The sequence below is a fragment of the Rousettus aegyptiacus genome, unplaced genomic scaffold, assembly GCF_014176215.1.
Source record: "Rousettus aegyptiacus isolate mRouAeg1 unplaced genomic scaffold, mRouAeg1.p scaffold_m13_p_3, whole genome shotgun sequence".
Lineage (NCBI taxonomy): Eukaryota > Metazoa > Chordata > Mammalia > Chiroptera > Pteropodidae > Rousettus > Rousettus aegyptiacus.
Genome location: NW_023416306.1, coordinates 146525411 through 146551933, shown reverse-complemented (window position 1 = coordinate 146551933; position 26523 = coordinate 146525411). Strand labels below are relative to the sequence as shown.

Genomic DNA, 26523 nt, shown 5'->3' with positions numbered 1-26523 from the left:
GAAGCCATAATCATAAGGCCTAGGGAGGTCTTACGGAGAGGACTCTAATTGTGTAAAAGTGAGAGAGAAAGAAAATGCGAATTGTTGCTCAAACCACTCCAGCCCTTCGCTGGTGTCACAGTATTTGTGTGGCATCTTGGCTAAAGCCAATGTATTTGTGGATTTCTCTACTTAGGACCACAGACCCCTCTACCCTCTGGAGCTCATCTTGGGAGCCTACCTGTACCAGATGCCCCCATCTTGTGTGGCTAGAGCTGGATGTCTGCAAGTCCTCATGTGAGAGGATTTTCAGGGATGGACCAACATCTCTTGCCCCATAGTCTATAAGTGAGGCAAAGCAATGCACTATGGACAAACTGAGATGCTTAAAGAAGGTTCAGAGCTCGCCGATTTGAGTTGGTCATGGAAAAATTTTCTTCAAGAGAAACTGATAAGAATATAAATTATTTTTGTCTCTTCATTCAGGATTCTCAAAGTTAAATTTTATTCATCTGTTTATCACTATGTTAACCCCTGTGGTTAGAATATTGGCTTTTTTCTTTCCTTGGTCCTGATTTTCTATTTTCTTAGTCGTATCTTTTATGGCCTTGATTGTAAGCTGCCTGGAATTCCTGTTGGAAGAGGTGAGATGCAAACCATCAAATAAAAATAAAAAGAAGACACTCCATAAAAGTTTGCTGAATTTATTGAATTGTCAAATGTTTTCTCATAAACCAGACTGCTTCTGAAAAACAAGCAAGCACAAGAGAGAGCAATAATTGGAAAACGTTCTTATTTTCTTGTTTATATATCAAAATTCTACCTAGGAAAGCAATCCCATTTCTATTTCCTGAAGCCATAATTCAAATCCCCTTCTCCTTGTGAGAAGATCTGAGAATCTGTGTGAGGGCAGATGCTTCAAGAGGCTGATAGTACAAGTTACACACCATCTGTTCCTCCTCTGCCTAGAGGTATGTGCCATTTCTCGTTGGAGTGAGCAGCTTCAACAGCTAATTTCAGTCCTAACTTTTATCATCCTTCCATCACTGCCCTGCCCTGCCTCATGGGGGGCTGGGGGTGTGGAGAGAACAGAAAAGAAAGAAACGTACACCTGCATCCTTGAGGATCAAAGCGATCTCATTTGAAGCCATTCTTGAGGTTGCTATGGTGATGGACAATTCTGATCATTGGGGTGCAGGCATCACTGGTGCTGAGGAAAGCATTGACTGACGGAGTTATGGCCAGATGGGTGTAGAGAGAGCCAGAGTGGCTCCTGTTTGAGAAAACGACTTGCTTGTTCAGCCCACTCTCCACACTCCTGTAAAGCCTTTCTAATGAAAAGGCAGCCTTTCCACACTCAGATGAGACATTACCTGACACTTCTCAGCATGCTCAGGGCCCCCGGTGGAGTCCTTTTTCCATTATGCTCTAAAGGGCCCTACAATGATGCCCTGAAGAAGTCAACAATTCGCCTCTGAGGGTCCTGAATTCAGTTGATTTGAAGAGGAGCCCAATTTCTCCTCCGATAGACTCCTAGGGGACTGCCGTGCCTCCTGTACCCCCAAAGCTATAAGCTTCTGAGTCTGGTTCACACCAGGACAGGCTTTCTCTGGGGAGTGGCAACAGGTATTCTAGGCTGACATGGTTTAACTGCACTCTGAGATCATCTTCCTCCAAAGATCTATCCATGTTCGGGCTCAGCCTTCTTCACATACCTGTCGCCTCTATACAACCGATTTCTCATTTTGGAAAGGGTTTGTTAAATCCATTAGATAAAATTCACAGGGTCTAAAAACTGAGCCAAATAGTTTGTGCTGACATAAGCGAATGGCAAAGAGAATAATAAACCATAAACACAAGATAGACAGAGAATGTCTCAAACCCAGGGCTGTGAGCTCCCATGCAAAACCGAAGGTTGGTGGAACTTGGTCTCCCACAAAGTTGGGAAGGCTAGAGTCTCCTTTTTCCCAGTCTCCCTTGAATGTAGGAATGGCCAAGTGACACCATTCTGAACAACAACAGAAAATGATTGTTTTTCCCAGCAAAAAGTACCACCATTTTATTTCTTCTGCCTTCTTCTTATCTTGAGTGAAGAACTGATGAATTGAGCAGCCATGCGACAGCCATAAGAGAAGTACCAATTGATCACTGAGGCTTTAGACCTGGCATTGTCAAACCTCTGAACCTATATCAGTGACAGCATATCTCCAGACTTCCTGTTTGAGAGAAAAATAATCCCTATTTACTTAAAGCATTATGGTGAAATTGTTTTTTACTGGCAGCTGAATGCTTTCATCATTAATATAGGCTCTCTCATTTCCATACTCTGACTCTCTCAAAATGCAAATGTATAGGAGAAGCAGACACCAGAGCCAATGAAGGACCATTTCTTAAAAAATTTAAACTCAAAGTTATATAACTTAAATCATTTGGCAGTGCTCAGGGGTGTTCTATCTATCATTTCTGCTGTTTCTAAAAGTTGGGTAGGTCGGGGTTTTCTTATAGAGCCTCAGAAAGTTTGCTGTATGCTATAACAAATGGAGCGGGATTCTAATTTCTTCTGACCAAATCATTTTGGAAGGGAGGTGGGAAGAGAGACAGAAAGATAGCACAGTAGAATGATAAAGTAACGTAGCCCTACAATTTTCTGCAGGCGCAGATGAAAAGCCTCTAGGCAGGGAAAGCTCTTAACCCACCCCTACCCTTTTCTCCTCCTTTCTTACTCTATCAGGAATCTCCAAGACCATCTCAGGTTCAATGTTTTGCCAGGAGGACTCACATGATTCAGTATTTAATCATTTTCATGCCTAAGATTTATTACAGCAAAAGAATGAAAAACAAAATCAGCAAAGAGAAACCAGGCACATGCTTTCAAGAATACTACCTCAGTGGAGTCATACAGGACACACTTAATTTCCCCAGCAACAAATTGTGACATGGACCATATAAATGCTACCAGAGAAGCTTGATAAACACAGTGCCCAGGGCTTTTATGGGGGGCTGGTCACATCAGCACCCTCTGCGTGGCATGCCCCCCATGAAATCCCAGACTCCCAGAAGGAAAGCAGTTGGTGAGCATAAACCACATTGCTTCACACACACAGTGCAGGCACAGTGACTCATTCGTATCAGTTAGGGTGGTGGGAACTCTCCTGAAAGCCGGGTTCCCAGAGGCCAACCTTGTAAGCAGGGCTTTCAAAAGATAGCAGTCTTAGGCCTGCTATGTTAACTCTTCTGTATACCTTTTAGGGTCTGCTCAGTGTCCCCTGAAGCAACATCCCCAATCAAGAGTTCCACTCAGAGGGCTGAGGCCACTGAGATCCCGCAGAAAATGGCAAACAAATCCAATTAGCAAAGTCATACATCTACATACACATAAACTTCAAGTGACCCTCACTTTCTAGGTGTCAGAGCTTCTGACAAGAATTCTTTGTCACATTTCACCCAGCCCAGCTTCTCCCTGCCTCCCTTCACTCCTCCACTCCTGGGGTCAGATACACTAGCTGGATAGGTCTGATGTTCTGCCTGGCCTTGGGGGAGTGAGCGCAGAAGCCCCCTGGCCATTCCTACCCCAGAGGAGGAAGAGTTCACTCATCAGGTATTTACTGGACATCTCAGGACACCTAAATGAGCCACAGATGTTAGAATGAGTGAAGTCGGATACTGCAAAGAGCCTTAGAGCAGGAAGAACCCTGATCTGAGTGAAAATCACTCTGGAAATCATACCTAGAAGCATATGGAGGGGTGAGGGTGCAGCTCTGGGTCCAGGTCCAGATTCTGGCCCTGTTCCTTGCTAATTATGGGACTCCAAACTCTATATTTGCAAAATGGCCATGATAAACTGCACCGCATATTTGTTGGGAGTATTAAATGAGATGCCAAACATAAAGTACTAGTTTTTTTGCCTTTCATCTTTTTTTCTGTTCTAAAGGGCTCCAAATCATTCCTACTTCTCTCACTAGCTAAATTCCAAGGTTAAAAATATTAGAAGACAGATCTGGAGTGTAAACAATAACCCTGCCTTGCCCTGTCAGCAAGGATTATCGACCCAGACAAGGTCTGTTTGCTCAGCAGGAAAAAGCTTGACTATAAAGGCTCCCACAGAAATCTCAGAGTCCCAGAAAGTCAGACTAAAAGAGAAAAGTTTAAATAAGTGGAGGTTGAGAGTCGATCATAATCAACAAATATTTATCATAGCTCTAGTCCTGGGGTGGGTACAGTGGGGACTCTAAGAGAAGGGAGTGGCGAGACCTGTTTGTCTGTGCTCCTAGGGAGTTGGGGTTCCTTTATGAAGGGAAGCCTCAGACACTTGGGGGTATCCAAATTTGAATAATCCTGGTAATCCGCACCCATATGGGCTGGACTTAATGACTTGGTTTTAACAAACTGCAGAAGTAATGTCACCCTTGACATTAGGTTATAAAAAGACAATGCCTTCCATCCTGAGTGTTCACTCTAGTTTGCTCTCTTATTTGCCCACTTGCTCTGAGAAAAGTCAGTCGCCATGTTATAAGATGCCCTAAGGAGAGGCTTTCATGGCAAAGAACTGAGGTAGGCCTCCTGCAAATAGCCAAAAGGAGCTGAATACTGCCAATGACCATGGAGTAGCTAGGAAGTGGTCCCCCTCCCTCCCGTCGAGATGAGACTGCAGCCCTAGCTGACATTGTTCAGTCTGATGAGAGACCTTGAACCAGTGGCACCCACCTAAGCCACACCTTAATTTCTGACTCACAGAAGCTGTGGGATAATAAATGTTGGTGATTTTAAGCCACTAAGTTTTGAGTTCTGGGGTAGTTTGTTATGCAACAATAAGCAACTACTACGGCTGAGAAGGACGTGTAGGATTACAGGGGGTGGCAGGTGTGGGGAGAACGAGGTAAAGGGTTAGGGGGGTAAGGAGAGAGAGAAGAGAGAGAGAGAGAGAGAGAGAGAGAGAGAGAGAGAGAGAGAGAGAGAGAGAGAGAGAGAGAGAGAATTATGAATGAATTTCAATGAACACTTTGGTAAGAAAAACTATTGAGGAGTTCACCACCTAGTTAAAGCCTATGTGTGACTGTATGAATTTTTTAGGCCCAGTCATAGGCAATGACAAAGGCTTTGCTTAGCAGTCCTGTGGGGGAAAGCCACCTTTCCCACAGCCCAAGAACCTCAGTTTCTAGAGGAAGGTGCAGTCAAGCACTCAGGCCCCCTTGTTGGTCATGCTCTTCACACATTTACATCTCCAGCTCTGAAGCACCTTCATTCGTAGAGCTATCAGAGGCCTTGGCCTGAAGTCCTCTTCTGGCACCCATCTCTGCGGAGGCCTCTTTACGGGGTTGGGGAGTAGGTGTGGAAGGGAAAAAGGTGAAGACTTTTCCACTTCCAGCCCTTCCCCCTCATTCTGCCTGCAACTTCAGGGTCCATAAAACTGAAGTCTTATTCTTGAGCTCCCTCAGCAGCTAGACAACCCCCAATCTACACTAACACCTGACCCTAAACTGGCACGCATTTCCAAGGGGTAAAGTGAAACAGGGGAAGTCGCTGTCTTTTCCAGTTTTAGACTCTTGCTTATACTGTCGCAGTAGTTGATTAGTAGCTTAATTCTTTCATTTTTGGCCTATTGCTTTAATCAGCTGCTCTGACACCTCAGTGCTCTCCCTCTCAGCTCGGCTGAGCTCCTGACAACTATCACAAAGACATGGAAGGAGCAATGTTTGTGGCCTAGGCTGAACTCCAGCTGGAGAAAATGAGAAATAAGAGCTCCAGAAAGGCTCAGCTCATCACTGAAGATGAATCCCAGAGGAGACCAAAGCTCCTGCATGGGAATGATGAATACAGAGTATGTTCTTTGTCATCTAATTGTCATCTTCAATAAGTCTCCACTTGTTTTTGTTTTTTTTTTTAGGGCTTTACACACTTATGGGCAGATATTCCTCTGCCCTCTAGGACCTTGCCATCCTGATGACTTTCCTATGCAAAATATGCTCCTTGGACCAGCAGCATCAGCATCATCAGGAGCTTGTTAGAAATGCAGGCTCTCAGGCTCTACTCAGACCTACTGCATAATCTGAATGTTAGCAAGATTCCCAGGTGATTTGTGTGCATACTGAAGTATGAGCAGCAGTGGTCTAAAACAGGCTGACGGACTCACGCACTTAAAAACAAACAAAAGCAAAACCCTAAAATGATTCTGTCACTAAGGAAAGTTGAGGATTGGGTTCAACAAAGTAATCACTCATTCAATTATTTAATTATGTGTTAATTATTTATTAAAGGACATTTATCTTACTGGACATACCAAGCTGAAAAAAAATGTCCTTGCCCCAAAAGAACTTACAGCTGGAAAGAATGTCAGATACATAAAGGAAAAACAGGTGTTACAGGTGCTACTATGGAAGTATTTACAGGTACAGAGGGGTAAAAGGAAGGGGACATTCCACTCTACAAAAGGTGTAAAGTGTCAAGAAAAATTTGAGTTGGGTCTTATAATATGAGTAAGTATTAACTGGGGCAGGGAAGAATATTCCAGGCTGAGGCTTATAAAGCTTGACCCATTTGACAAATAGTTTGTTGTCACTGGGCAATGAGAATGCAAGGTGAATTTGGTACCAAAAAAAAAAAAAAAAAAAAAAAGATGCTTGAGCAGGATAGAGGGCAAACTCATGAAAGCCTATGTGCCCATGCTAAGGAAGTTGGATTTTATTCTATAGAGATCTGTGGATAAAGTCTTAGGTTGCTTTTGCCTATAAGTGACAAAAGAGGACCTATCTAAAAGTGGATTAAATTACAAGGACATTTAATTTTTTCAAACAATAAAAAGTCCAGCAGTAGAGGTTCGGGTCACCTTTCCTCCATGATCAAAATACAGTCATGGTCCAAGCATTATGGCTTCAACACACAAAATCCGAAAGCAAGAAGAAGGGAATTTCTCTCACATGTGTCTTTTCTGCTAAGGAGGAAGATATTTCCCAGAAAACTTCAGAAGTCTTCCCTAAGTCCAGTTGGTTAGAACTGGGTCAATCCCTATGTCCTAGACACAAGGGATTCTGGAAGGGGGACTATTTGGTACTTAAGGCATCTTTCACAGGAGCCCAGCTCTGCCAGCAAGGAAGAACCGTGTTGGAAATGGCCAAGGAACATCAACTAATAGTATATGCCACAGGCAGGTGTTAAGCAGGAGACTCAGGTGACAAGATTTGCACTAGGAAGAGGGCTCTTGTGGCAGCACAGAAGGACTGGATGAGGAGGAAAGACGGTAATAGAAGCATAGGTTGAACACAGATCAGTAGGAGATGGAGGACCGTTAGTGATCCCTGGAGGAACAAATTTCTCCATGCACCCAAGTGAGACATCCCCTGGAACCCACAAAAATAGTAAAGGGGAACTTTCAGGGTCTGAGGTTCTACATGAGCCAGTGATGTTTGTGGTATTACAATCCTTGTAATCCCATCTCAACCTTCCAGCAAAAAGGGCCTGGGGAAATTAAGACTACATAAGACACATTGGAATTCATTTTTCTTAAAAGTATAATTACAGTTAATACAGCAAAACTTTATACTGGAGAGCTCAAAATAGGCTTCCTTGGGGCCAGTTGATGTAAATGTTTAAAAGGGCTCACAGAACTGGATTTCTAGAAAGTTTTTCAGCCCAACCTTTCAACAGCTGTCATATGTATAAGTTACCTGGAAAGATTTTTCAAAAAGCTAAGATATAAAACTTTGGCCTTTGAGAGAGCGTGTTCCTTGTTTGAGGAACAAGACTTACACATGTGAATGGTACAAGATAACATTCTTGTGGCTGTAAGGGACCAAAGCCAATACAAATAAAAGGCAGGGGATAGAAGATTGTGAAAATTCATGCCAGGCAAGAGTAGGAAATGAAATAACACAGAAAGAGCCTCATGATCTCAGAAATCACCAAGATTTTCCCATTTTCTGGAGAACATGGTAACTTATGCCCATGTATCCCTGTATTGAGTCCATGTTCTCGCTTCTTTTTAAAAACTAGCCTTTCCTGCTTACTGTTTCTTCACAAAGCCCAATATGTGCCAGACCTGTGCTGCCTTCCAAGTTCAGTGCCTACTGCCAACTAACCACAATTTTAATCTTTGGAAGCAGGCCATGTCATCGTCAGATGTCCAGTCTATGAATGGTGCTCTTTAGGGTCCAGTGTCTCTCTCTGCTCCTATCAGCTGTACCTGGGGTCTCAATCAGGGTGGAAAGAGAAGCAATACCAGACATTCCTCATATAGCCAGTCAGGTTCCAGTACATGTGGACATGGATACCCGGAAAGCCTAAGGAGCTAGGGGCGGGGAGTTTGAGGACCTGGCCAAGGAATCGAGGAGGAGTTTTCTTATCATGAACTCTGAAGTGGAAACATTTCTCTCATATTCACATCATCTCTATTCTATGTATGTTTTTCCAAAATGACAGAGCTGTACCCCAAATGCAGGAACATGAAGAGCATCTAATGTCCCAGATCACAGAGGAGGAAGAGCGGGGCCATGGGGAACCATGTTTCTGAGTCCTTATTTTCTGAGTATCCAAGTCACTTCACCCCTCTGAACCTGATTCACTCATCTAGAAAATGAGATGATCTCATTTTCTACACTGAATGATCTCTAAGGTTCCTTCCACTAGGTCATTCTGTGACTATGGGCTTTTTTTCTTAAAGAGAGGTGTTGAAAAAATAAAGACATGAGGAACAAGTAAGTCTTCTCATCATGGAAAGAAGACATCATTACTCATTTGCTCATGTACAATGTTTTGTCAGTATTAATGACCTTTCATTTTTAGAAAATAATATGACCTAGAAGGAACTAAGATCTTAACTCTGAAATGTAATTTAAAAAAATAAATGACCCAGAAGGAGACCTCTGTTCCTACTGCAGTCTTCTGGTGCCAAAGGAAGAATAGATGATGAAAAATCCTCTGTATGTGACATCTGAAATGATAACCTTCCTTGTCACTAGCCAGAAAACGCTGAGGGCAGTTTCAAGGTTTGGAGTCAGAGAGAACTGCAGTTAATGAAGCTGGGTTTCTCCCAAGTGACTCAGGAAGTCAATGAGAGCACTGAGGACTGGAAAGATTGGATTGCAGTAAACTAATCATCAGGAGGGTTTATGGAGGGGCAGTTATTGCCATGGGCCTCTGAACTTCCACTTGGATTCAATCTCTCAGCCTGAAGCAGCCAAGCCCCCTGGCTGCTTATCTAGAAGAAGCAGGTTCCTACCTTTGAGCCATTGCAACCACTTGACATCCATTCAGGACCCAGTCGTCATTCGGGAGAAGCACACTGGACTCTCTCACACTGGAGTAAATTAGTTTGACCTTTAGGAGAAAAGGGAAATTTGTCACCTTTCTAACATAGGCAAAAAGCAGATGGCCCTTGTTATGAAGAATAACCTCACTGTACATCTTTTCAAAGAGGTAGAGAAAGGCCCCTAAAAAGAACTGAGAATAAAAAATTGAGGTCGGAGCAAAGGTACACAGAGCAAAGTTTAATTCCCATTGGCTTTCCATGATCTCTCACAATACCATTTCCTTCCAATCTTTCTTGGACATCTCATTAGCTTAGAAAGAGAGCCAGGGTCTTTAGCATTATTAAATTGGAGTTGGCAGGGAGGCCAACAGTGCTTGACAGTTTGACACATTTCAGGGGGTGGGATGTAAAGGGATAGGTTTCTTTCTAAGCAAGTGTCCAGAACAGCTTCTTTGGTGAGCCTTTGTAGGGATGAAGATAGAAAGGGGGATGTCAAGTCCGGTGAATACGTTCTACCCACAACCCCCCACACAAGAATAAGCAGCATCCTTCAGGAAGAACAGTGGGATCCAACCCTGGTCAGGAGTTTCAGTCTTGTTTCAAGACAATCTCTCCGGTCTGATGAGAGACACATAGAAAACAATCCCTCTGACTAGAAAAGCCTACCAGCTAGTTTGTGGCAGAGGTGGAACTAGAACCCAGGTTTCCTGATTTCGCAGTTCTTCTTCGTCGTGTAGCATTTACTGTCATGGATTATCAGTGGTCTTTTTGCGTGTGCCTCATTTCCTGTTTTTTGTATAGTATGAGGGCCTTTGAGGAGGCAAAGGAACTCTCTTTAGGCCTGAGGTGAAAGGCTTATGTGATGAGCACTCCATTCTCAGCATGGAGGTGAAGGGAACATCAGAAAGCCTCTGTATCATCTCCCAGGAAGACCAAGTTGTGGCAGCCTTACTCACTGATGCCCTGAGAAGCCTCAGATAAAAAGCTCACTTCCCTCTTCACCTGGCCTTCTAGGGGGCTCCCATCTCCCTGTAGCTGCCTGTCTTTGTGTTATGTTTGGATTCATAGTCTTGGAAGGAATGGGTTCCTCTCCCATCTCCCCCTCATGGGATGGGGAAAAACTGCCCCCCTCAAGGTCTGGTTTATCTCCTTTTCTGGATTTTATGGGTTATCTCTCCTCACTAAAGAAAGAAGGAAAACTTCCCTAGCCTTCTTTTCCAGAAGAAAAGGTTTACTCGTTTAATCCAGATGAATTCCATCATAATAGCTAATCCTTAGCATCCTACATGTTATAAAGACTTTACATATATTAACTCACTTTATCCTCCAACAACCCTATGAGGAGGATATCATCATCTTCTGATTTTACAGACAATGAAACCGAGGCTCAGGGATGTGAACTTGCCCAAGGTCGCACATTTTGTAAATGGCAGAGCTGAGATTTAAATCCAGGTGGTCTGGTTCCAGAGTCTAGTGGTTTAACTAGATACTGCCTTGCAACACAATGCAGACTAATAACAACACACATCTTCGTATGGCAGGACCCAAAGCTGCTTGTTTTTCTACTCCAAAGGCTATTGGGATATTTTAGTTCTTTTCTTGAATAAGGGCCCAGAGAGTACTTCTGTGTCTGGCGTCACAGATCAGGTGAAGAGTTACTTCTTAAATGGCTGAGATGACAACTGACATTTTCTGAGCACTTGCTGTATGTCAGGCACTATGCTTAGCACTTTACAGAAATTGTTTCATTTACTCCTTACCACAATGTTGTGAAGGAAATCCTGTGTAAATACCCCCATTTATGGATAGGGAAACTGATGCTTAGAGAAGTTAAATAACTTGTCCGAGCATCCACGAGTAGGAAATGTCAGCGTCCATGCTCTGAGCATGGCCATTGCATCTGCTCCTTCCAGAGCAGCATGCTGAATGCAGCATTAAGTCTTAACAGAGGGCGAAAGATCCCATAGGTTCAGGATCACCTTTCATAAGACCGCTATTTTTCACTCATTCACTGATTTGCCCCACCCATTTTCTGGGCTGGTCACACAGCAGGAAGGGACAATGAAGCTTATTATTGAGTGCTCCTATGGCTGCAGCAGAGATCAGTCAGCTGATTCTAGCTATGGCTGTGACCTTGAACAGCATCACAAGCCAAGAAGAGAGAACTGATTCTATGGGGATGGGCCAGGTCCAAGAGTAATTCCCTTCTGGCTGATTCACTGAAGGTGGGGAGAGGGAAAGGAGGGAGGCAGTATAACATTACAGTTAAGCGTAAGGATTCTGAAGACAGACTCCTTGGATTGTAAATCCTAGATCTGCTGCTTACTAGTTGTATGACTTTGGGAAAATTATTTAATCGCCCTGTACCTCAGTGTCCTGATTTATAAAATGGGAGCAGTAACAGTTTCTACCTAATAGGATTAGTGTGATGATAAAATGATGTCATGTTTATAAAGCTCTTAAAATATTATATGGCATATAGTAAATACTATATAATGTTTGTTCAATGAGGATGGACAGCAGACTATATTGTAACTTGTAACTTTACACCCTTTCTTATCGCTGGTCTTGTTGGGGTGGAGGTGGGATGCTCTTGACAGGGTGCAGAGAGAAGGTGGGAGAGAAGTAAACCAGTTTATGCTTAGGCTGTGTGGCCATAAGGAGAAGAGTTTGGAAAAGACCAGCTTTCCTTGAGTGATTCATTCCTCAAGTCATATTCCAAGCATCTAAGAGATAAGAGTTGTGTTTCTTATGAGTTTTCGTCCTCATGGTAACTGACAAATGGAGGATAGAGTAGGTACATAGTAAATATAAACTGAATAACTCTCTCTGGCATTCTTTATACTCTCATAGCTTCTATCCTAGTTTAGTCCCACATTAAGGTTTTCCTAGATGGCTGAAGGTTTTCTAATTGGCCTCATGGCCATGGGCTGCTGCCTCTGACTGGTGCTCAACACAACTTCCCAACTAACCTTTCAGGGTACACAGCACTCCTTAGAAACCTTTGATGACCTGTCTCTGTCCTCATCACAAGCATCTCGAATTGGGATTCAGGCTCTGCACCATCTATTCTCAGGGGACATTTCTAAAACTGTTTCTTTCAGCTTCCCTACTGGTGGCCATGTTCTAGCCAGTCTATTAGCCACCATTTCCCCATTAGTCTCTTCCACTTTCCCGTGTCTGACCCTTCCTTCATCTCCATATGTTCAAATCCTGCCTTGCCTTCCAGATTTACTCAAATGCTCCCTGATCCCTGCAGCCAGGATGTGTTTCCTTTCCTTTGAATTCCATAGCACTTTCTATCTTGCCTTCCATGCTTATCATATCGTGGTCTCATAGTTATTTATGAAGATAAATTATCTTCTATTCTGCAAGCATGTAAGCTCTTCAGGGCAGGATGTGTCTAATCCATCTGTGTATGTACGACAGGGACTAGAAGTGTTCCTCACACATCCTAGGCACTAAACAATTATTTTTCGGATGGATGGATGAATGGACATATAAATCCTCCTGATGCTGAAAAAGTTTCTATGGTGAGTCCTTTCTCTTTACTTTTTCAGAGGACACTTTAGTCCCAGGATCCATATTCAGTCATGAAGTAAGGATGACACTGTGACTCTAAAGTCTCAATTTTGCTTGGCTTGATACATGTGTTAGGTAGCCTGCAAATTTCAATATGTGGCCCCTGAGGGCAGAGAAGTGAAAGACAAAGTCTAAGTCCAAGACCTAAAAGAAACCCCTCTTTCCTGACCAATATTCAAACCATTTAGCAGGCTGCTCCAGGATGCTCAGGATAATGTGAATCGTTCTCTACCATTAGAGATGAGGAAATAGGTACACTGACGATTGAAATGGTTAACCAGTTATTGAAACTGGGTTTAGAATTCACAGCTAAAAGAGGAAAAAGAAGGGAACTTTTATTGAGTATCAACTATTATTTTATAACAAATAAAGTAATCTACCAACAAAAGATCTTTGTGAGATAGGTATTATTTCCTCCATCTTACAGACAAGAAAACTTAAAAATGTGAAGTGACCTAAGATCACATAGCTAGAAAGTGGTGACACCTGGATTTAAACTCAACTCTGACATCTGAATCTCTGCTCTTTTCACAAAGCAATATGTTATCCTCTTTGTTAACACTCATTGTGGTCTCAGCTAAGTTAGAAGACTATGTGCTTCCTTATATTTATGCCTTGGGTACTCCATTGCTTTAGGTGACCTCTTCATTCAACACCTCCACTGAATTAGCCAAGGTAATTAACCCTAATTGCAGTAATAAACCATTCAAAATCTCCCCGCGCAAAACAATAAAGGCTTATTTCTCACTCATGCTATAGCTGAATGGATTTGGAAAATTTTCCTCCAAACAGCAACTCAGGGACCCAAAGTTCTTCTACCTTAAGACATTGTAACCGTAAACATATAGCTTCCAATGTTACCTTAAAACAGGGAAAGGGTGGGGACAATTCCCCAGGGGATTTTATGGCTCGGCTTGGAAGTGCTACATATCATCATCCATGGGTTAGAACCCAGTTGCATAACCTCAACATAAATGCAAGAGAAAATGAAAAATGTAGTCTTCCTATGTGTCCAGGAAAAGGAAATGGAATTAGTAAACATTAGTCTCTGAAACATCCATTGTATCTATTAGAGTTCTCACAGGAAACAGATGGCATGCCTAGCTAGGATTTTAAATTTAATGAAGGTACTATTTATAGACATATGAATGCGGTTAAGGGAATCTATAATGGTCTTTGAGGCATCTAGGGACTAGCAGAAACAGGAAGCTTAGACCATCCCTGGTCCAAGGACAAGGAGAGGAAGACATATTATTAGAGCTCGTTAATAGCTGGAGCCATGGAAGAAGGGCTTCCTGACAGAAGCCAGAGTTGCAGAGGATACAACCACTGTCCGAACTGCAACACCTAACCAGGAAGAGAATGGAGAAAGAAATACCCTGACTTCTCTCTCTTACCTTCCGATTTCCTGCCAAAGCCTCTCTATGGCCAAAGCCAATTGGAAGCCACAGGGCAAGAGAGCCTGGGTGATGCAGGCCATAGTGGTCAGCCTCCCAGGGCGCAGAGAATGGCAGATGATGGATCTTGGGGTTAGGGATTCAAAAGAGGAATCAGCACACTAACCATTCCACATGAACGTCTCCTTCCCTGGGAAGTTTCACTCCCTCTTAGATCCTTCCCTGGTGCTCCCCCGCCCCCCATTCTGCCTGTGCAGATTCATTTACCCCAGCTGAGCACCCTGTATCACATACCCCACCCTCTCCCCTGCCCCTGGCAAACCTTTACAAATGGGATGGGGAATGCAGAATTACAAAGGCTCCTTTGTTTTTTCCCCTATGACTTATAGAATCCAATACAGTGTTTTATAGCAACTCATATTTCACTCTGTAAGCCTGGAACACTCTGAGGAGAGAGGAGAGAACCAGCCCTGAGCACCCCTGCTCTTAGAGATCCTGACACTTCAGGCCCTGAATGCCTCATTGTCACTCCCTCTCCTGCCCCTCCGTCCTTCTTCACCTTCAGTAACCACCTTCCTGGAACCTGCATGGGACTTGGCTCTATGCTGACTGTGATTAACTGTGCAGATACGTTCACAGGAACTCATTGCTCTTGCAGGGCTTGGAGAAAGCAGCTGTGGTAATTACAGTGGATTTCTGGAATGGAAACTAATGGTGCAGGCTCAGATCTAAAATGCCTTTGATCCTCTTCATCATTAAAAGGCCATTAAAGGTACAACACATATATTACTGGACATCAAATCTACACTGATGTAAAAAGAAATTAGGCTGATAATTGTACCCAAGCCCATTATCTCCAGTGAGTGAGGGCACGTGGTACCCCGTGTGGTTCTACAGAAGGACTTTCATTGACCCTGATCAGTTCAGTTGAGACAACATTGATTAAGCTCGTTCTATGTACCATCCTAATCAGATGTCTACTTCTGTAACTGCCCTGATTTAAACTGTGACTTTCAAGGACTTGTACTCTGGTTTATAGTCTGAGCCCTAGGGAAAAAGCTTGAAAAGTTTGCAGCAACAGCAATGAAAAGGACTGCTACTTAGTGACCCGAGCAAGAGAGGCGAAACTATAATGTGAAAAACGATAAAATAGAGACTACAGAACCATCTAACAGAGCACTTTGCATGTAATAGGCAATCAATCAATATCAGTTTAATCAAGAAATTAACCAATGACCCAAAGGATTCTCTCTTTACAGGCTTCATGTAAGGACAGGGATTAGGCTGTTCTTATTGGTTTAGGTCCTAACTACCTCTCCGGAACTACTACCAAAGAGATTCTCAGGAAGATTTACAGTAGGCTAAGCCCTCTTCACTTAACCACATACATCCACATTCCAGATCATCTGGCGGGGCCCAGAAGATCCATCTATCACCCCCTCCTGTCACCATGCTACCCCCCGGCCTGGCTCCTCATTGTCACTACATTCCATTTGTCACCAAGGGTGTGAGGGTAGGTGCCAACACCAGAGTCCTCTTTCCAGGCACTCCGAGATGGTAAAGCAGATGAGGGAAATGGATTCATGGCCCACTAACTTCTCCAGAGGGAAAACTGAGGGTGGGAGACAGTGCAGAAGCAAACAGTGGTGTAGAAAGAGTGCCTCCCTGACGGAACCGATTATTAAATACACGACACATGGCTACTGGCTCTTAGATCCTAGGTAAAAATATCTTCAGAACCATGCCAGACCCAATCATTGCCAAAGAAAGAAAGAAGAAAAAGACTGTGACCAGAACAGGTTTGAGCTACAGGGTCTCTTGGAGCCCTTCGGCCCAGAAGCGAAGGCCAAGACATAAACGGAGTTTATAGAGAGGGTGATGATTGCAAGCCCAGAAAAGACCAGAGGCAGGGAGCTCATTCCTAAAGTGCAGGCTATCCTTGTACTTGGAGCCACCTCTAGAAAATATCGTTGGGTTTAATGTACACCCATAGGGACTGGTTAAATATACGATGGTGCGGCTACGAATTATTGGAATATCTACATATACTGACATAAAAGATCACCAATAGAATGAGTATAAAATAAAAATTCAAAGAGGCATAAACATAGTTTTACACCATTTGTGCAAAAAAAAGGAATGAAAAGAATATATAACTTTGTTTGCCTATATATGCATATGTTTTCTCTAAAGGATATGTAAGAAACCAATAACATTGGCTGCCTATAGGAAAAGGAAGTGAGTGACTGGAGGTCCGAGGTAGGAGGGAGAGTTTTTACTTTCATGGTTTTAAATGTTTGAATGTGACTATTATTTATTCAAAATATAAATAGTCTAAAATTATTTTTTTGTGAATGAGAAAGGAAATTATTTATTGAAGGTGTATCGGGAGCTTTACACAGTGTCCAATTTACTTCTCTCAGTCCTAATGAATCCTACTTTTTATTTTTTTATACTTTTTAAACTTACAAATGTAATAAATACTCGGTGCAGAAAATCTGAGAAACTCACATATAATACAAAAAACAAACAAACAAAAAACCAAATCCAGCTGTAATCCCAATTACCCTCAGAAATAACTACTGTCAAAATTTGGTATAAAGCCTTTCAGTTATATAGTTGTATTCATAAAAATGGAATCAGAGTGTTCATACTGTTTTGTAACTTGTTTTCTTCACTTTCTACCATATCATGAACATTTTCCTATGTCAACAATTATTCTTCTACAAGATAACTTTAAGTTTTTTGCTTAACGATATTGTTTAATTTAAAGTATCATAAATTGTTTAATGAATTTTAGATTTAAAAATACTGTTTATAAACATTCTTTCATGAGAGTGGTAGATTAGACTCCTCTCTCTTTGCATTCTACACATCCAACCTGTCAGGAAACCCTATTGGCTCTACCCTCAAAATATTCCTCAAATATGACCATTTTTCTTCCGCTGTGACTACTCTGGCCTGACTTATCATCATCTATCACTTAGAAGGTAATAATAATGTTAACAATAACATCAAATACAAAAGTGACATTTGCTATGTGCTGTCACAAGTGTTTTAATTCATTTAATCCTCACCCCTATGGTCAAAGTATTTCATGTTTATTCATTTAATACTTAAAAAACAAAAAACTAAGAAGTAGGTACAATTATCCCCATTCTTCAGATGAGGAAACTGAGACACAGAGAGAATATGTAGTTTGCCTAAGGTCATGCAGCTAGTAGGTGGCGTAGCTGGGATTTGAACCCAGGCAGTTTGGTTCCTGAGACTGGTCTTCATACATAAGTTCTATCATCCCTCTAGATGACTGCAGTGCCTCCTAACTGATCTCCATGCTTCTACTTTTATCTCCACAAGCTATTCGCAAGGCAGCTACCAGAGTAGTCACTTTTAGTACATGAGTCAGATGGTGTCTTTCCACTGCTGAAAATCCTACAACATCTTTCCGTTTTATTTGTCTTTATGCTGATCTTCGAAATTCAGTCTTCCATGACCTCTTTTACCTCTTCTCCTGTCACTCTCCTTTCCAGTCACACGAGCCTCTCTGCTATTTTTAAAAAGGCCAGGCATGCTCTTGCCTTGGATCCTTTGCCTTTGCTGTTCCCTCTTCACCTAGTTAGCCATGTCCCTCACTCCCTTATCAACTTCGACTCTTTGCTCAAACGTGAGGCCTTACATTTAAAACATTATCCCTCCATCTCCACTGTAGCACTCTTCATACCCCTTTTCTGCTTCTCTGCTTTCTTTCATAATTCTTATCATTTGACACACTATAAGTTTCGTGTACTTATTTATCATCTATCTCCCTCTTCAATTATAAGTTCCAGAGGGTAGGAATCTTTTTCTGTCTCTGCTCTATCTCTAAGGCTAAGAATAGTGCCATTCAGCTGTTCCTATACTCTGCCAGCTCATCTGGGCAGATGCTCAAAAATGGGCAGCTTTGAGGGACTTATTCTGATGGCCAGGTGCCCCTCGCCCCCATGTCTCTCTCCCTTAATTTTCAGGCCTTTCTGCCCTTTTTATTTGTCCTGCAACTTGCTAGCAGTGTGAGTTTGAACAAGTTATTTACATTGATTGAGCTACAGCTTCCTCTTCTATATAATGGAGTATATTAATACCTAGCTCATGGGATCATTGTGTGGATCAAATGAAATATGTGCAAACAGTAGGTACTCAGTGTACTCAGGATGACGATGATGATATGATGATGATACCAGGCATAGAAGTAAGATAGAAAAGGCTGTTTGACGAAATGACCTTAGGGTCTTCTGGAGTCTCACAGCCCCAGGCCATAGACAGGCCATTTTGAGTTAAGGCTGAGGACACCAAGGGAGAAATGCCTGATGATGTCATCGCCCCGATTCCCTGTCTTGGTCCCTCCGCTACCACACATATGCTCTGTACTGCTCTGCACCGCTCCGTCTCACGTCTTTTCCTCTCCAGTCCATTTCCCTATGAAAGCAGCTGAAGATGCTGATGTTATGGCCCCTTTGAGTTCAGTCTAATTGCCAAGCTCATAAGTGCTCAGCACCGTGCTGGCAAATGAGGCAGTGGGGATATATAACATTTAAGCTCTGGTAATATTAATAAGAAGACACAGCCAAGTGATAAATAATCCAACTCAAGATGAAAAAATAATATTAGGGAGAATAATATGGAAGCATAAAGGAACGACTGAGGGAGAGAGGAGAGGAGTGGAACAGGAAGGTGGGGTGGGGTGCAGATCTCGGCTTGCCTCAGTGGGAGCCTGCGAGGACAGTGGAAAGAGCACACGATTAGGAGTCAGACCCAGCTTTGAACTCCGTCTCGGACACATCAGCTATGTGACCTTGGAAAATTTGCTTAAATTCAGTTTTCCAATCTAGAAAAAGGAGCCTAACACAAGAATATACCTCCACCAAACCGCTGTGAGAATTAAGTTCCGTAAAGAACCCATCACTTTTCCAGAAACATGGTAGGTGCTCAGCAAATGTTATTTTCTTCTGCCTGCTCTGAATTCTCATAGCCTCACAGCCAGGCCCAGAAGAGGTGCCCTGGACCTGCCCGAACTCTTAACTTCATCCTCATCTTGGGACAGAGAAAAGGGCCAAGACTTTGAGAAGCGAGGCAGATAGGAAGGCCAGGAGGCAGCCATCAGGATGACTCTACACCAGACAGAGACACTGTTGCTCACCCATTCAAACTGCAGTGTGAGCACTTATCAGTACACTAGGCCCTTGGGATACAAAGATGAATAAAATGTGGAGTCTGTCTTAAAGGAGCCAAGTTGAGACGGAGAGACAGACACATAACCATAATAGCTATGGAAGGAGTAAGGTCTTCACTTAAGATATCTATGAATCCTGATTTCAAAGAATCTGCTTTATTGTCCCTGCCACCTAATTTGATTTGGAGTTTGGGGAAAAAAAAAAAAAAAAAAAAAAAAAGCCCTACAGGTTCATCAGAGGTCTGAGCAAAGTGCTACAAAAGTGAAGAGCTGAGTAATGAATTCTGCTGGGAGAGTCAGGAGGCAGCACTCGAACAGGGTAACAGGATGAGAGCTAAAATTTATTAATGTTTACTGCCCACTAACATGCCAGGCACCAAGTGCTGTCTACATATTAACTCATTCAATCCTCCCAACAGCCTTACGAGGGAAAGACTGTTTATATTTTACAAAGACAAGGTCACATAGTTTGAAAGTGGCAGAGTCAGGATTTGGAGCCAGAGAATCTTATTCTAGATCCCATTTTTAATGTCTATGCGATATTGCTTCTATGAATATTGAAGAATAAATACCGTGGCCATTCTGAGACCCAATGCCAATTTGCCCCACTGAAACTACACCCAGACCAATAGAGATTGGCTCATCTATTCATGCCATGTTCATTAGGACCTACTCTACGTAAGGCTTAAAACTGTGGGAGCAGCACATAGTCCCTCTCTCTATGCTTGAGCTCTGTTTTGCTGTAATTTCCCTTGGCTTCGGAGCCTAGAGAGTGGGATATTTAGAGTTGGGACAGTCAACTAGGATTCTTTTCTACCACTGCTCCTGGTAGGCAGGAATGGTGAGACCTGAGAGGTTTAAGACATAAAAGAGGGTCAAAGGTTTGGAGATCCAAAGGATCTTCTAAAGCAAGCGGTTTTGTTTGTTTGTTTGTTTGTTTTTGTTTTTCTTTTTCCCCTCTCTCCATTTCAAGAGTGGAACAATTCTCCAAATGCAATCTAACACTGAACAGATAAAGGGGAATGGCTATGGTATAAGTTGGATTGAGGGTTTTAGCGTCCTACTCACTCGACATTCTCTGTGTCCTTTCTCATCTTCTCAGGTGACTCCTGAAGCCTCCCTATGGAATGCAGTTTGAAACCCCTGTCCTAGATAGAGCACTGGAAAAAAGCTTGATGTTACCCCATCCTCAGCTCTGCTGGCAATTGAGGGCTGGCAGCATCTGTGGCAGACAAGTGAGGTCAGAAAGCAAGGGAGTTATTCATTACAGCTCTCATTTGGAGGTTTAATGAACATTTAACATGCGTCTCTGCCTTAGAACATGCTCTAAGGTGATTGGAAGAGAGGAGAGACATAGTTTCTAGGGTGGGATCAGGAGAAGGGAGTCACAAAGGGTGGGCCAAGTTGGGGGTTTCGGGGAGTGAGAGATGTAAGTGGAGATGACATTTTTTTCCTTGTGTCAAATACAGGAGAGGTCACGGTTGAGTGGAGGTGGAAGAGAATTAAATCAGAGAACCATTCAGAGTGAATGAAGCTCTCACACTTGGATTTTTTCCAGAAGATCAAGGACACCATCATTAAATTCTGTTCACTAGGACACCCTTTACAAAGGCAGGTGAGTAGGCTTTGGTCTATACTCCTCCTCAGAATGGGGGTCCAGCACTGCTTCTATAGGTGATATATCAGACTGCCCAGATACCACTTCATGCTAGCATTCATTCTTCACGGCCAAGTCCAAAATACTGAGGCAGTGTTGCAGGCTGGTGCAAAGACAGAGCTTGGCAGTCAGACCTGAATCTTGGCTCTGCCACTCATGACTTGTTTGACTTAGGCAAGCTACTTATTCTTTCAGTTTCTCCCTCAGAGGGACGTTATGAGGAATAAAAGGGTTAATACATATCAATCACTTAACACAGTACTTGGCATACAGTGGTTATTCAATAAATGTTAGTTTTATTATCGTTAACATTAGTATCATCTTCAGAGGTACTTAATTGTAGATCTGCATACCATAAAAGGTCAAGTAACTACTGAAAACCTCCTCCCATGTCTAGCCAGGCTCAAAACCTGGTTTGCCAGATTATGGGCAATTCAACACTGTACTTAAATGGGCATGCACGCATGCACACACACACACACACACACACACACACACACACACACACACACACACTAAAGGCTTATCTCTGTCATAGCACAGTCTATTTCAGCAGAGTGTAAGTGGTGGTTCTGCTCCATGAAGTCATTCAGAGATCTAGGCTCATTCACCTAAGGTTCCACTATTGCCTAGGAGTTCAGAGTTCTTCACTAATGTTTTATATCTAGCCTAGAGGGAAGGGATAAGAGGAAGATTTGAGGATAATGCAGAATAAGGGTCACAACTGTAATAAACTGACAGCACTTCTGTTCACATTCTGTTGGTTAGAACTTAAGTCACATGGCCCAACTACAAAGTGCAATCTAGCTATGTGCCTTGGAAAAAGATGAGCCTGTGAAGAATGCTGAGCCAGTCTTTGGCACATCTTGCAACATTTTTTATACATAAGTCAGATATTAATAAAAACTTTTTATTATTGAATATATTGAACAAGACTAGAAAGAATAGTGTAACAAACCCCCATGACATATTGCTCAGCCTAAACAGTTTTCATCTCATGGTCAATCCTGTTTCATCTTTACTTCTACCCAATTCTTCCTTCCTCCCATATTACTTTAAAGCAAATCCAAGATATTGCATCATTAAATCTATAATTATTTCAGCACAGTACATTTTCAAGCACTTACTGTGTGCCAGTCACTGTGTCTAGAAATACCATGATGAATAAAATATAATTTTTCTCTTTAAGAAGCTGCAGCTGAGTGAGGAGCTTATCAACTAAAGCTTTTTGAGATAAGCTCGACTGAATCACAGCGAGAATAGAAAACAGAACTCTTATTTAGGATGCCATATCCTCCAGCATGGGCTCAAAAAACCAAACCAAAACAACAACAACAAAAAACAAAAACCAAAAAACCCTCACCATTGAAACAGCCAAAGTGACCACAATAATTAATAATCTTATTTTCCCCTGACCTCCCTACCTCACCAGTGGATTTCCATAAGTATCTTCACTCTTTCTTGAGAAGCTGCTCCCCTGAGAGGCATTTTAGCTTAGGAGCTCTGTGTATCACAGGGCATGAGCTCACCTGTCAGTAGAGGAGTCTGATAATGGAATGACTGCTGACAGAGGCCCTTTCTGGTCCAATCAGCTCCTGGGGCTTCCACTAAGCAATGACCTCAGGCTTTAACTCTGTCTTTTCTTAGAGGTGGGAAGGATAAGTGGCCTCCAGGGGTTACGAGGTAGACCTTAATCAAAAGGAAACTGAATGCTGACAGCTCTGCTGGCTCCACGCTCTCTCTAATCAGAGCTCAGGACACCTTAATGGGTCACTAACCTTGCCTCAGATGTCCTGCCACATATCACCACCTGCACACCAGTCATTCAGCATGCCAGACAAAGCCAGGAATAAAATACCATCTGCATCTTCAAACTCCTTCAGCTTTCCCCACCTTGCAGAAGCCTGGAGTTATGGAATTTAAATGCAAGTGGGCTTGGAAATTAGACAAACCACCATTAGGTATAACACACATGCAATATCAAGCTTCATATTAAAACTATATGTATACATATATGTATATGTATTTCCAACATCAATTTCAGTCATAGAATACTCACCTGAACAGGGAGGTGATCTGAAGCACATCAGGGAAATTGTTTCTGCTCAGAGGTGTATCTTGTGAAGCACAGAAGTCAAATAGAATCATATCTAGAGTTCCTCCTGCATTTAGGGGTTGGTGACAGCTTAAGTATCCATTTATTATAATCTGGCATCTCTGTGTGAGCAAAGCAGGCTGAGTTGAGAATGGATACTTCTAAAACTAAACTTCCTGTGAACACAGGCAAGCAGAGGCTCACAGAGAATGGGCCCAAGCAATATCTCCAGAGCACAGGGGCAGTCTGCTACCTCTCAACTCACAGAATCTTCACTTGTCTCATCTGCCCGTCTACTTCCTGTTATGACTATGGGTAGAGAATGAATGGAAACGACTATGGAATGCTAGTTCTAAAATTGTTGGAGAATTGGGTAAGGGGACAAAGTTAGTTGAAGATTATGGATAATAAGTTCATTCTTAGAGTAAGCCCGGATAATCAAATGGAGTATGGGTCACACAGTTTGGCTTGTCACCGGAGAAGGGCAAGATTGTATGGAGGCTAAAAGAATAGACTTAAAAGCCAGACAGTCCTGGATGCAAGTCTTGGTTCTACTCAACCACCTATCACCCATTTGCCTTGCCGGTGATTTAAGTCTGAGTGTGTCAAGCGCCAACAGGTTGCAGATGCACCAGAAAATGCTATTGGTTGTAAATTCTCTTATGATAAAATATTTAAAGCAATCTTTTAAATAATTTTAAACAGTTGAAGTTATATTTGAACACTATTTGTATGGTTCCCTGTGAGATTTCTTAAATACAGTCTTTGTTATTTTATTGCATACTTTACACTTAGTACCCACCCCTCCCTGGGCCAGAGAGTATCCTGAGTTGACTATATCACGTATACCTCTCCTAATCCTCCACTGAATCATCTCAGTCAAATTATTAAAATAGATGTGCTGAGTTTCTCACAAAGCCCCATATAGGTGCCCCAAATACCTTCAAATTTATCCTGGAATGCCAAACAAATATTAGAATTTTGTGTGCAATCATGTGGAAAAGATTGGAAAGCACTAATTTAATCTCTGAATAAATTTCCTCATATGAAAATGGGAATAATAATAGTATATATCTCATAGTGTATTATGAGGATGAAATGTGTTAAAATATACCGAGCACTTAGAATTGTATTTAGAACGTAGTAAATGAATAATAAATGCTAGTTAGTATTTTTCCTCATCTTTAAGATGGGGATAATAATAACTAACCTCATATGGCTGATGTGTAGAAGCATGTTAAGGGCTTAGTACAACATCTGGCATAGAGTAGGAGGTCAGTAAATGCAAACCAGTATTACTAATGTTCTAATTATTCAAATGTACATACCTTTTTATGTTACATTGTAAGTTTCTAGTGCAGTTCATATGTGCACAACTTTCCAGTTAGATTGTAAGTTCTTTAAACTAATTTCATTCTCTTCAGGACTAACTACAGTTCTAGAACTATAGAAGCTGTCCAAAATATAATTGTAAGTATTATGTCTACTAAATTTCTCAAAATAACTTTCAACTATTTCCATTTTAACGATAAGAAAACTGAGGCCTAGACAGATTTTATGTGGCTTGCCTATGACATCAGCAGGTTAGTTTCAGAGCTGGAAGAAGAACCTAGGTCTATTATTGACTCTAAGTAGTGTTCTTGTTACCAGATGATAGTACTATATTGGGCTGCTGAATACAGTTAGACAGAGGAGTGCAATTCATATTTTAAACATTATAGATTTGCATATTTATGAAGTAATTTTATGGCAGATGGTAAGAGTCTTGTTATAAAAATATGAATATTACAATAATTGTCTAAAGGAGCACCTTTATCCAGTTTGCACAAAGGTACCATATAGAGTAGTACAGGCCTTAACATACTACTATTCCCAACCAAATTTTTCTCTGATGATTCAAACAGTGTTCGAGATGTTGAGCCCCTTTGGATTGTCAATTTGAATCTAAAACATAGGACTCCTTATAGTAGCTTTTTTTTTTTTTTTTCCTGTAAAAGGCCAGACAGTAAATATTTTAGGTCTTGGGGGCCTTACAGTCAGTCTGCCCAATCTATTCAACTTTGTTGTTGCAGCCTGAAAGCAGCCACAGACTCTGTGTAATTGAATGGTTATGGCTGTGTTCCAATAGAACTCTACTTAGAAAAAAGAAGGTGGTGGGTAATAGCTTGCCAATTATCGACTTACAGAATAACGGTTATTTGAACTATCAATAAGAATTTCTCGAAAGGGCATTACATCACTTAGATTGAACCTGTTGATAGGTAAGAAGCCAAAACTTGAAAACAGAACTGATTTCAAATCCCTCGTTCTTTAATTTTAACACATATCAGATGTTCTCATTCTTGGTTTGGTAACCTACCACTATAAAGTGATCAATTGTCAGGTATGGTTGCAAACAATCTCCAATGTTTATGGATGTTACTTAAAGAAATAGATCTGAAGGGACTCACATTTGCTTTGATTTCTTGAATGGGAAAGAAGAAGTTAGATCTAGTCCAGAAGATGATATCACCCCTACTCTTGATCTCCAAGGAAACTGACTCCTCAGTTCTCTTGGCCTTTGTTTCTAGAAACTCCTCTTCCCTTAGTTTAGATGAAAACAAACTTTACCAGGAAACAAAGATGAGAAATAAAAGAAGCAAGAGTTACCAAATTTAAACAGGTAGGTTTGCAAAGCCTGTCACATTAGGTAAGAAATTAAGTTAATTGATTGAAAAATGGAGACCTACAAAAAGACCTAGTCACCTAGTCTAGCAAACAGATAGGCTTGTTCCTCTTGCTGCCAGATCGAGCTGTCCAGGCTTCTAACCCAGTTAGCTTCAGGTTGGCACCACTCATGACCTTGTTGGAATCTCAGTCTCTACAACAGGACCATAAATCCATGATCTTTTTTAGAAATTTAGGGCTAGAAGGGAACTTGGAGGTTATCTAACCTGTTACATGCTTAAGGTTCCCTTTGGCATCCAATTTTGCTTAGATATCCCTGCAAGGACAGAAAGCTGTCACCTATATTAGCTCGTGTCATTATCAACAATTAGGAAGTTCTTTCATATGTTGAGTTAAGCTTACTCTCATTGTTGCTGCTCCTGCACACCACAGTCACATAAAACAACCCAACTTGCTTTTTCACATAGCAGCCTCGCCAATATCTGAAGATACTGTCATGGAGTACCAAGCACAGTATTCAAGGTAAGGTTCAAGAGTCCAATATCTTCCCTATCTGAAGATTTCTGTTTTTGAGGGGTAGGGTAGAATGGGAGGGGGAGTCACAGCACACTATTGGCAATACTAAATTTATGAGCGACTATATTTTCTAAGTCTTTAGTTCCATCTCCCACAGGCTGAACTGAGGCATGCTTGGCCTTC

The 26523-nt window shown here is 41.9% G+C and overlaps 1 long non-coding RNA gene across 1 annotated transcript; it reads right to left on the bottom strand.

Moving 5' to 3' along the window:
• Positions 1–669: 669 nt before the first annotated feature.
• On the bottom strand, positions 670–19587 carry LOC118600382. The gene is made up of 2 exons (XR_004950004.1): positions 9191–19587; positions 670–2195 (listed from the first exon to the last, which is right to left on the bottom strand). It is a non-coding gene; the product is annotated as an uncharacterized LOC118600382 (long non-coding RNA).
• Positions 19588–26523: the final 6936 nt, after the last annotated feature.